Source organism: Dendrobates tinctorius, unplaced genomic scaffold, assembly GCF_039654945.1.
Source record: "Dendrobates tinctorius isolate UK_male_01 unplaced genomic scaffold, ASM3965494v1 ptg000120l, whole genome shotgun sequence".
In the NCBI taxonomy this organism is placed as follows: Eukaryota; Metazoa; Chordata; class Amphibia; order Anura; family Dendrobatidae; genus Dendrobates; species Dendrobates tinctorius.
In genome coordinates, this window is record NW_027361788.1 from 31,678,216 (window position 1) to 31,689,209 (window position 10,994).

Genomic DNA, 10,994 nt, shown 5'->3' on the forward strand with positions numbered 1-10,994 from the left:
AAAGTTATTGTGCAATTTGTCCTGAGTACGCTGATACCTGATTTGTGGGGGGGAACGACTGTTTCGGCGCATGGCAGAGCTCAGAATGGAAGGAGCGCCGTTTGACTTTTTCAATGCAAAATTGGCTGGAATTCAAATCGGACGCCATGTCACGTTTGGAGAGTCCCTGATGTACCTAAACAGTGGAAACCCCCTACAAGTGACCCCATTTTGGAAACTAGACCCCCCATGGAACTTATCTAGATATGTGGTGAGAACTTTGAATCCACAAGGGCTTTACAGAAGTTTATAACGTACAGCGGTACAATTAAAAAATCATATTTTTTCCACAAAAATGATCTTTTCACCCCAATTTTTATTTTCCTAAGGGTAACAGGACCCTAAAAGTTATTGTGCAATTTGACCTGAGTATGCTGATACCCCACATGTGGGGGTAAACCACTATTTGGGCGCATGGCAGAGCTCGGAAGGGAAGCAGCGCTATTTGACGTTTTTGGCTGGAATTGAGATCGGACATCATGTCGCGATTGGAAAACCCCTGATGTACCAAAACAGTGGAAACCCCCCACAAACGACACCATTTTGGAAACTTGACCCCCTAAGGAACTTATCTAGATGTGTGGTGAGAACTTTGAACCCCCAAGGGCTTCACAGAAGTTTATAACATAAAGCCGTACAATTAAAAAATCATATTTTTTCCACAAAAATGATCTTTTCACCCTCAATTCTTATTTTTCCAAGGGTAACAGCACCCTAAAAGTTATTGTGCAATTTGTCCTGAGTACGCTGATACCCCACATGTGGGGGTAAACCACTATTTGGGCGCATGGCAGAGCTCGGAAGGGAAGCAGCGCCATTTGACGTTTTTGGCTGGAATTGAGATCGGACACCATGTCGCGATTGGAAAACCCCTGATGTACCTAAACAGTGGAAACCCCCCACAAATGACACCATTTTGGAAACTAGACCCCCTAAGGAACTTATCTAGATGTGTGGTGAGCACTTTGAACCCCCCAGTGCTTCACAGAAGTTTATAATGCCCGGGCGTGAAAATAAAAAATTCGTATTTTTTCCACAAACATGATCTTTTAGTCACCATTTTTTTTATTTTCCCAAGGGTAACAGGAGAAATTGGACCCCAAAAGTTGTTGTCCAATTTGTCCTGAGTATGCTGATACCCCATATGTGGGAGAAAACTACTGTATGGGAACACGTCGGGGATCGGAAGGGAAGTAGTGACGTTTTGGAATGCAGACATTGATGGAATGGTCTGCGGGTGTCATGTTGCCTTTGGAGAGCCCCTAATGTACCTAAACAGTGGAAACTCCCCACAAATGACCCCATTTTGAAAACTAGACCCCCTAAGGAACTTATCTAGATGTGAGGTGAGCACTTTGAACCCCCAAGGGCTTCACAGAAGTTTATAATGCCAGGGCATGAAAATAAAAAAATCGTATTTTTTCCACAAACATGATCAATTATTCCCCAATTTTTTTATTTTCCCAAGGGTAACAGGAGAAATTGAACCCCAAAAGTTGTTGTCCAATTTGTCCTGAGTACGCTGACACCCCATATGTGGGAGAAAACTACTGTATGGACACACGTCAGGGCTCGGAAGGGAAGTAGTGACGTTTTGGAATGCAGACTTTGATGGAATGGTCTGCGGGTGTCATGTTGCCTTTGGAGAGCCCCTAATGTACCTAAACAGTGGAAACACCCACAAATGACCCCATTTTGGAAACGAGAACCCCTTAGGAACTTATCTAGATGTGTGGTGAGCACTTTGAACCCCCAAGGGCTTAACAGAAGTTTATAATGCCCGGGCATGAAAATAAAAAAATCGTATTTTTTCCACAAACATGATCAATTAGTCCCCAATTTTTTCATTTTCCCAAGGGTAACAGGAGAAATTGGACCGCAAAAGTTGTTGTCCAATTTGTCCTGAGTACGCTGACACCCCATATGTGTGAGAAAACTACTGTATGGACACACGTCGGGGATCGGAAGGGAAGCAGTGCCATTTTGGAATGCAGACTTTGATGGAATGGTCTGCGGGTGTCATGTGCGTTTGGAGAGCCCCTGATGTACCTAAACTATTGAAACTCCCAACAAGTGACCCCATTTTGGACACTAGACCCCCCCACGGAACTTATCTAGATGTGTGGTGAGCACTTTGAACCCCCAAGTGCTTCACAGAAGTTTAGAACGCTCGGACGTGAAAATAAAAAAATCATTTTTTTCCACAAAAATGATATTTTTGCCCCCAATTTTTTATTTTCCTAAGGGTAACAGGAGAAATTGGACCCCAAAAATTGTTTTGCAATTTGTCCTGAGTAGGCTAATACCCTACATGTGGGGGTAAAACACTGTTTGGGCGCATGGCAGAGCTTGGAAGGGAAGGAGCACCATATGACTTTTTCAACTCAGAATTGGCTGGAATTGAGATCAGACGCAATGTTGCATTTGGAGAGCCCCTGATGTGCCCAAACAGTGGAAACCCCCAATTCTAACTCCAACCCGAACCCCAACACACCCCTAACCCTAATCTCAGCCCTAACCCAAGCCCTAACCCTAGCCCTAACCCTAACCCTAGCCCTAACCCTAACTCTAACCCTAGCCCTAACCCTAGCCCTAATGGAAAAATGGAAATAAATACATTTTTTTAATTTTATTATTTTTCCCTAACTAAGGGGGTGATAACGGGGGGTTTGATTTACTATTTATGGCGGTTTTTATGTTTGGCGGCTGTCACACGCTAAAAGACGCTTTTTATTGTAAAAATAGTTTTTGCATCACCACATATTGAGAGCTATAATTTTTCCGTATTTTGACCCACCGAGTCATGTGAGGTCTTATTTTTTGCGGGACGAGTTGACGTTTTTATTGGTACCATTTTCGGGCACGGGACATTTTTTGATCGCTTTTTATTCCGATTTTTGGGACGCAGAATGAACGAAAACCAGCGTTTCATGAATTTCTTTTGGGGGAGTGCGTTTACACCGTTCCGCGTGCGGTAAAATTGATAAAGCGGTTTTATTCTTCGGGTCAGTACGGTTACAGCGATACCTCATTTAGGTCGTTTTTTTATGTTTTGTCAGTTTTATGCAATGAAAACTATTTTATATAAAAAATAATTATTTTTGCATCGCTTTATTCTGCGAGCTATAACTTTTTTATTTTTTCGCTGATGATGCTGTGTGGTGGCTCGTTTTTTGCGGGACAAGATGACGTTTTCAGCGGTACCATGGATATTTATATGCGTCTTTTTGATCGCGCGTTATTATACTTTTTGTTTGGCGGTATGATAATAAATCATTATTTTTTGCTTCATTTTTTATTTTTTAAGGGGTTCACTAAAGGGGTTAACTAATGGGACAGTTTTATAGGGCGGGTGGTTACGGACGTGGCGATACCTAATATGTGTACTTTTATTGTTTTGGGGTTTTTTTATTTTCAAAAAATGAATTTATTGGGGAATATTTTTTTTTTTTTAACTAATTTATTTGGCGATTTTTTTTAAATTATTTTTACACTTTCTTTAAATTTTTTTTTACTTTATTACATAGTCCCAGGTGGGACATCACTGTCCTGTGACAGATCGCTGATCTGTCACATCACAGATCACTGTGACAGATCAGCGATCTGTCACAGGCAGTGCCGAAGGCTTCCTCATGCCTGCGCTTTGCAGGCACTGAGGAAGCCAGCTTCCTCCAGGCCCCCGAAGGCCCCCGTCGCCATCTTGGATCCGGGGGCCTGGAGGAAAGGAGTCCCCCGCAGCAGCGCTGCACATTGCGCTGCCATGGGGGGCTCAGGGAAGCACGGAGGGAGCCCCCTCCCTGCCGATGCTTCCCTTTAACTCCCGGTACACCGCGATCATGTTTGATCGCGGTGTGCAAGGGGTTAACGTGTCGGGGGCGGTCCGTGACCGCCCCTGACACATAGTGCCGGGTGTCAGCTGTGATAATCAGCTGACACCCGGCCGCGATCAGCGGCGCTCACCACGTGGGCGCTGCTGATCGCGCTAGACGTACCATCCCGTCCATGGGCATAGGGGCCCGGGTCCCATGGACGGGATAGTATGTCTGATGTCAGGAAGGGGTTAAGTACACATCTATTTATTCAGACCAAAATCCATCCTCTCTATAGGAACACACTGCAATAGGCATCCGCATGAAAAATTTCCTCTTAGGGTCGTCTAGAGGATACCACAAGGGAACGTATATATATCTATTGCCGATACATGGTGGAATCAGTAATGTTGTACACAGATCGCAATGGGCTGATAATGAATTGTTTTATTGTTCGGAATGCTGACTTATTAGATCGATTAATATTGTATCTCCCAACATATTTTCAGGACGTTTTAAAGGTATGGCGTGCAAAGACACCATTAAGGTTACCACCGACAATAAAGGCAAAAGCCCTGATGTCGATTAGTCAAGGTACAATATGTTTATGATAACAAATAACGGTTCATTACATTAGGGGGACGAGGCGGGCTGATTCCCCCCAAACTAATGGACATTTCCTTTATGAAGTCACCAGTACCGCATTAATTCTTGAGCCGCTTATTTATGTGGAAGGCAGAGGACAAAGAAGAATTGGACCGGAGGAGGGTTAGCCGGCCGAACCAACTCATTCTCCATATGTGTTCCAGCAAATCCATCACGCGGGATGAAAACGCTGCAAACCTCTCTTTGAAGATTGAAATTAAAATGTAAATAATTTAAAAATTATTCAATGTCAGAATGGTGCGGTAAAAGGTCGTATTGTTAGTGAGCCTCATTTATCTCCTGCTGCGATTTAAGAGCCCTGTTTTTTCCCTGCTCTTAACGGTTACAAAAATGAATGTTTTTTTGCGTTGAACAGGGTAATTTTTAAAATTATGGCTGATGGAGAAGGGTCGCAACGGTGGATGGACTTGGCGCTCGCAGGTACAAGCTCCTTGTAAGTTAAAAATAGGACTTGTTGGAGGAATTCACTATTTTTTGTGCGCAAGTTTTCTGGAGTAACTGTTTTTTTTATTTTTTTCTCGCAAAAATTTAATGATATACTTTACGCCTTCCGTGGGCCGTCAGATTTATTATAGCTGTCGTACTTTACAGTTTTTGGCAGACAGACAATCTAACAATGTGCCAAATTTTTTAAAAGGATTTGTTCAGCAGCTTTTTGCTATGTAAACATAGAATAGCATGATGTAGGGGCAGAGACCCTGATTCCAGCAATGTGTCACTTTATTGGCTGTGTTTTGCTGTTTCAATAAAATGTGTGTTTTAGGCCCATTTCACACATCAGTTTTTTTGCCATTAGTCGCAATCCGTCGCTTTTGGAAAAAAACGGATCCAGTGACTGATGTCGCTGTATCCGTTTTTTTTCTCATAGACTTTTATTAGCGACGGATTGCGACGGATGGCCTCACGCTTCATCCGTCGTTCGCTGGATCCGTTGAAAATTTTGTGTACGTCAGACAAAGTAACGGTTTTTGTCTCTGTCGAAAAGTCGGACAGTGACGGATCCAGCGCCATCCGTCGTTGGCTATAATGGAAGCCTATGGGCGCAGGATCCGTCGCTGTCCATCAAATGATGGAATCCAGCGACGGATTCCGTTTTCTTAAACTGAGCATGCTTCAATTATTATTACCAGGTAGGGCAGTCGGATCCAGTGAAAAAACGGATCCGTTGCATCAGTTTTTCACAATCTGCGACGGATCCGTTTTTTCTAAACATCTGTGTACAGGTGTATGTAAGCAATCTCCCCAATCGTTATACCGATGCTTCTACCTTGTGCCAGTTATTACACTGGCTACCCATCCACTCCAGAATCCAGTACAAACTTATTACCCTCACCCACAAAGCACTTCATGGCTCAGCACCACCCTACATCTCCTCCCTCGTCTCAGCCTACCACAATACCTGTGCCCTCCATTCTGCTAGTGACTTAAGTTAACATCCTCAATAATCAGAACCTCCCACTCCCGTCTCCAAGACTTTTCATGTGCTGCGCCAATTCTTTGGAATGCGCTACCTAGGTTAATTTGATTAATCCCCGCGTGCCCTAAAATGCATTTATTCAGACTGGCCTACCTCCTCAACGCATTAATCTAACTATCCCTGTGTGACCCATTCAATATTTTTACCATAACCAGGTTCCTCACATCATGTTTTCACATGCTTTATGCATTTAATAGCCCTCTGTGTCTGTACTGTTACATACTTAGGCTGATAACGAGTTCTTGCAGCATTACATGAACACCTGAATCTTATACACTATGGCTGGTCCGAACAACAAAAGCAATTGTTACCATCCAGCTTTCGTGTCTCCCCTTTTCCTCATAGATTGTAAGCTTTCTCTTGGTATCTGTTGATTTATGTGATTATTGTTATGCTGTAATGTCTATTGTCTGTACAAGTCCTTTCTATAATGTAAAGTGCTGCGGAATATGTTGGCGCTGTAGAAATAAAATTATTATTATTATTATTATTATTATAAAAAACATGTTTTCAGAAAATAAAACATAAAATTGCATTCCTGTAGCTTAAATTGAACATTGTATGTGTAACTATGTAGCAACGGTGAATACATCATAAACATAAACATATATCAGCAATGAATAAAACATACATGGATTTATACACATATATTTATATTTAGAAACTGCAGGGCTGGTCAGAACTTTCAGACCACAGTCCAAAATGCTTTATTACAGATGTGGCCCTGGTGAGGACTTTTTTGTTTTGCGAAATATCAAGGCACCATAGTACAGTACTAACAGTAGTGACCCAATATAATATAACAAAGACGAGACTAGTCTACCATGAATTTTTACTTACAGTATATCTTAGCTTAAATTGAGTATTTGCATGGATTATACATAAATACATATCAGCAGTGAATAAATTGTATACTAAATAGATACCAGCAGTGAACAAATCCTATACTAATACATACATGCAGTGAATAAATTGTTGGCATATGCAACAGAAATGGACTTATTGTTTATGTAAAGGAGGACGTTACATTAGCCTGACAGCAGATGGCAATAGTGTGAAGTTAAATGTTTGCTGTATTGTGGGGAGGGAAGCTCTCTTGTTATTGTTAGTTTTACTTTCGCTTTTGACTGTATTATGCCAGCAGCACGGACTGTGTGCTTCTGAATTCTTATCTCATGTTTACCCATAAGAAGTAAATGCTGTTTACTCAAGATAACTTGCTCAGTGAAGTTCTCCTGTGTATGGGTGGATTCTCAAAAGATACATTCTGCTACAGGTTATGGGCCCAGACACCCAGGACAGAGACACCCAGAAGATAACTCCAAGCAATAAATCCAGACACCGGAGAAGCAGATAATCTCTGTTAACAGGAGGAGATAAAACCCAGTGAATGGAGACTGAAAAGAAAAAAATCCAGATACAGAGGGTCAAAGGAATTTATGACCCAGGAACTGGATGACTGCACACTGGAGATAATTACAGAGAATCACCACACACAGGATATACAGGAACTCTAAAAGAAGAAAGAAGAATATCTTCATAAAACAAGTAAGATTATATAAAAATGATGTGCAGCACTGAGCTGAAACTCACAGTAGCTAAGCTGAACAGTGAAAATTATCAGTTGTGGAAATTCAAAGTAGAGATGTTGTTATCTAAAGATGATTTATGGGAAGTAATCATTACAGATAGACCTGATGAAGATAATCAGACATGGGATAGAAAGAATAGAGAAGCTAGAGCCACCATTAGCTTATTAGTGGATGATGCTCAATTAATACACATAAGAAATGAAGAAACAGCGAAAGGAATGTGGGAGACATTGAAAAAGCTTTATGAAAGGTCTAGTTTAAATCAAAAGTTATTTCTATTAAGAAAGCTTTACAGTACGAGATTGAGTGCAAATGACGACATGCAGAAGCACATATTCTCAATTATGGAAGTAATATCACAGCTAAGGTCTATTGTGAAGACATTAAAGAAAGTCATGTAGCAGCAATATTATTGTGCAGTTTACCAGATTCGTATACAGCCTTGATAAATGCCCTAGAGACAAGACCAGAATAAGACATCACATTAGATTTTGTGAAAACCAGACTAATAGATGGATATCAGAGAAGAAAAGAACAAACAAATGATTCTTCTGCTGAAAAGGACAGTGGAAATGCTCTTAAAGCTACAGAATTTAAAAAACCCTATAATAAAGAGACAAGAGAATGTTTCAGATGTAAGAAAAAAGGTCATTTAAAGAAAGACTGTACCATATGGAAAGCAGAACAACAAAAATTACAACATAAAGAGCATACACAGAAAGTAAAAAGCACAATTTCCGATTCATGTGAAAATAATTGGAATGGCACATTTAAAGTAACAGACAAGAAATCATCACTTGGTTGGTTTATTGATTCTGGAGCAATGAGTCATATGTATGACAAGTGACAAGAATTTCTTCACTGAACTTGATTTAGATAAGAAAGAAGCCATTTATCTTGCAGATGGAAGCAAAATAACCGCAGAAGGTATAAGACAAGGTATGCTAAACTGTTCAAACAAGTTCGGACAAGATTCAAAGATACTTGTACAGAATGTGTTGTATGTTCCAAAATTGGAAGGCGGATTGTTATCTGTGAAGCGTTTAACAGCCAAAGGACTCACTGTAAAATTCAAAGACCATGAGTGTGCAATCCTAGCAGGAAACAAGGTGATAACCAGTGTCAAGGAAGATGAACAATTATATCATCTTGACACACCAAAGGAACAGATGAAGGTATGTACACATGATCAAAAGAACTGTATTCACATGTGGCATAGACGTCTAGCACACAGACACCCTGACAGTATAGGGGAACTACAAAGAAAAGAATTGACAAAAGATCTAAAGATATCAGATTGTTCAATTACCATAAGATGTGAATGCTAGTACAAAATACAGACAAATGACAAAAGTGCTCATACAAGGCTCACATGTGGTAACCGCTAGCAACACCCTATATAGCAGATTGGGTAATGAATGTATGTGGAGCGATGAATCTCTATACTGCCCACATGTTTATATCTTAACGATATTATATGTGCATAGTGCACAGGACACCATATAGAGAAAACAGCGCTAACACACTCCAAACGGTAATTAAATAAAACACAATGCAAAAGGTTAATATCATACCCATAAGATTACTGTAGGTGAGCGCGGCACAAGACAGCCGTCGAAACTCGCGTCGGGGCTGCTCTGTCTTGTGCCGCGCTCACCTGCAGTAATCTTATGGGTATGATATTAACCTTTTGCATTGTGTTTTATTTAATTACCGTTTGGAGTGTGTTAGCGCTGTTTTCTCTATATGGTGTCCTGTGCACTATTCACATATAATATCGTTAAGATATAAACATGTGGGCAGTATAGAGATTCATCGCTCCACATACATTCATTACCCAATCTGCTATATAGGGTGTTGCTAGCGGTTACCACATGTGAGCCTTGTATGAGCACTTTTGTCATTTGTCTGTATTTTGTACTAGCCTTTATGTATTTGTAATAATAAAATATTTTTATTATATACATATATACTTCTTGTGGATTATATCTCCGTGGTTTGTGTAGGATTTATAGTATATTGGAGTTTCCAAAGTTATTTTAGTGTTCAAAATGAAGGTTTTTTTACCTATATTAGAAATGGATATGTATCGGTGGTTTATATTATCAAGATGTGAATGCTGTATAAAATCTAAAGCCACAAGAATATCTATTCCAAAAGAAAGTGAGATGAAAAGCAAAAGACCACTTGATTTGGTGCATACTGACATATGTGGACCCATGAAAGTGACTACATCAGGAGGAAATAGATACATGGTGACTTTTAAAGATGACTACTCAAGATACACAGTCACATACTTAATTAAGAACAAAAGTGAAGTTTTTGATAAACTTGTAGACTACGTAACAAGGTCGAGTAACAAATTTCAAAGGAAGCCAATTGTCATCAGAAGTGATAATGGAGGTGAATTTACAGGTCACAAAATAGAAAACTACTTAAGACAAAATGGTATAGAACACCAGAAAACTGTTCCGTACACACCTGAACAAAATGGAGTAGCAGAAAGGAAAAACAGAACTCTGACAGAAATGATGAGATGTATGCTGACAGATTCCAAACTACCAGAGAAATATTGGGGTGAGGCAGCAATGACAGCAACATATCTACAGAACAGACTTTTTTTTTCCAGAAAACTGAAGAAAACTCCATATGAACTGTGGCAAGGTATGAAACCAAGTGTCAATCATTTAAAAGTTTTCGGATGTAAAGTTTTTGTATTCATTCCAACACAAAAACGTTCCAAACTTCAAAACAGATTCATGGAGGGAATATTTGTTGGATATAGTGAAAATTGCAAGGGATACAGAATCCTAGATCCCAAAACAGACAGAGTCACGGTGAGTAACAGTGTGACATTCATTGAATGAAGACACTATGATTTCACTGGAAACAAAAAATTAGAACAACGGCAGTGACATAGCTGAAGAGATATCTGATGAGAAAGTAGTTGAAATTGATGAAGAACAGAATACTGAAAATGAAGAAATACAACTACAAACAGACACAGAACCAAGACGTTCAATGAGAGAAAACAAAGGTAAACCACCAAAACGTCTCTCATACAAGACAAGCACAAGTAAAATTTATGAACCTACTTCTTGGGAAGACATATCTAAACTCCCTAAAGAAGAAGCTAATAAATGGATAGAAGCAACAGAAACAGAAATGAAATCCATGCATGACTCAAATGCATGGACACGCACAGATTTACCAGAAGGAATAATAGCCATAGGATGTAAATGGATTTTTAAAGTAAAATACCAAACAGATGGCACACCTGAAAGATACCGAGCAAGACTCGTAGCTAAAGGGTATTCTCAAAAATATGGAGAAGACAATGATGAGACATTTGCTCCAGTTGTCAAACATACTACAATAAGAACTTTACTTACAGTTGCAGCAATGAAACAG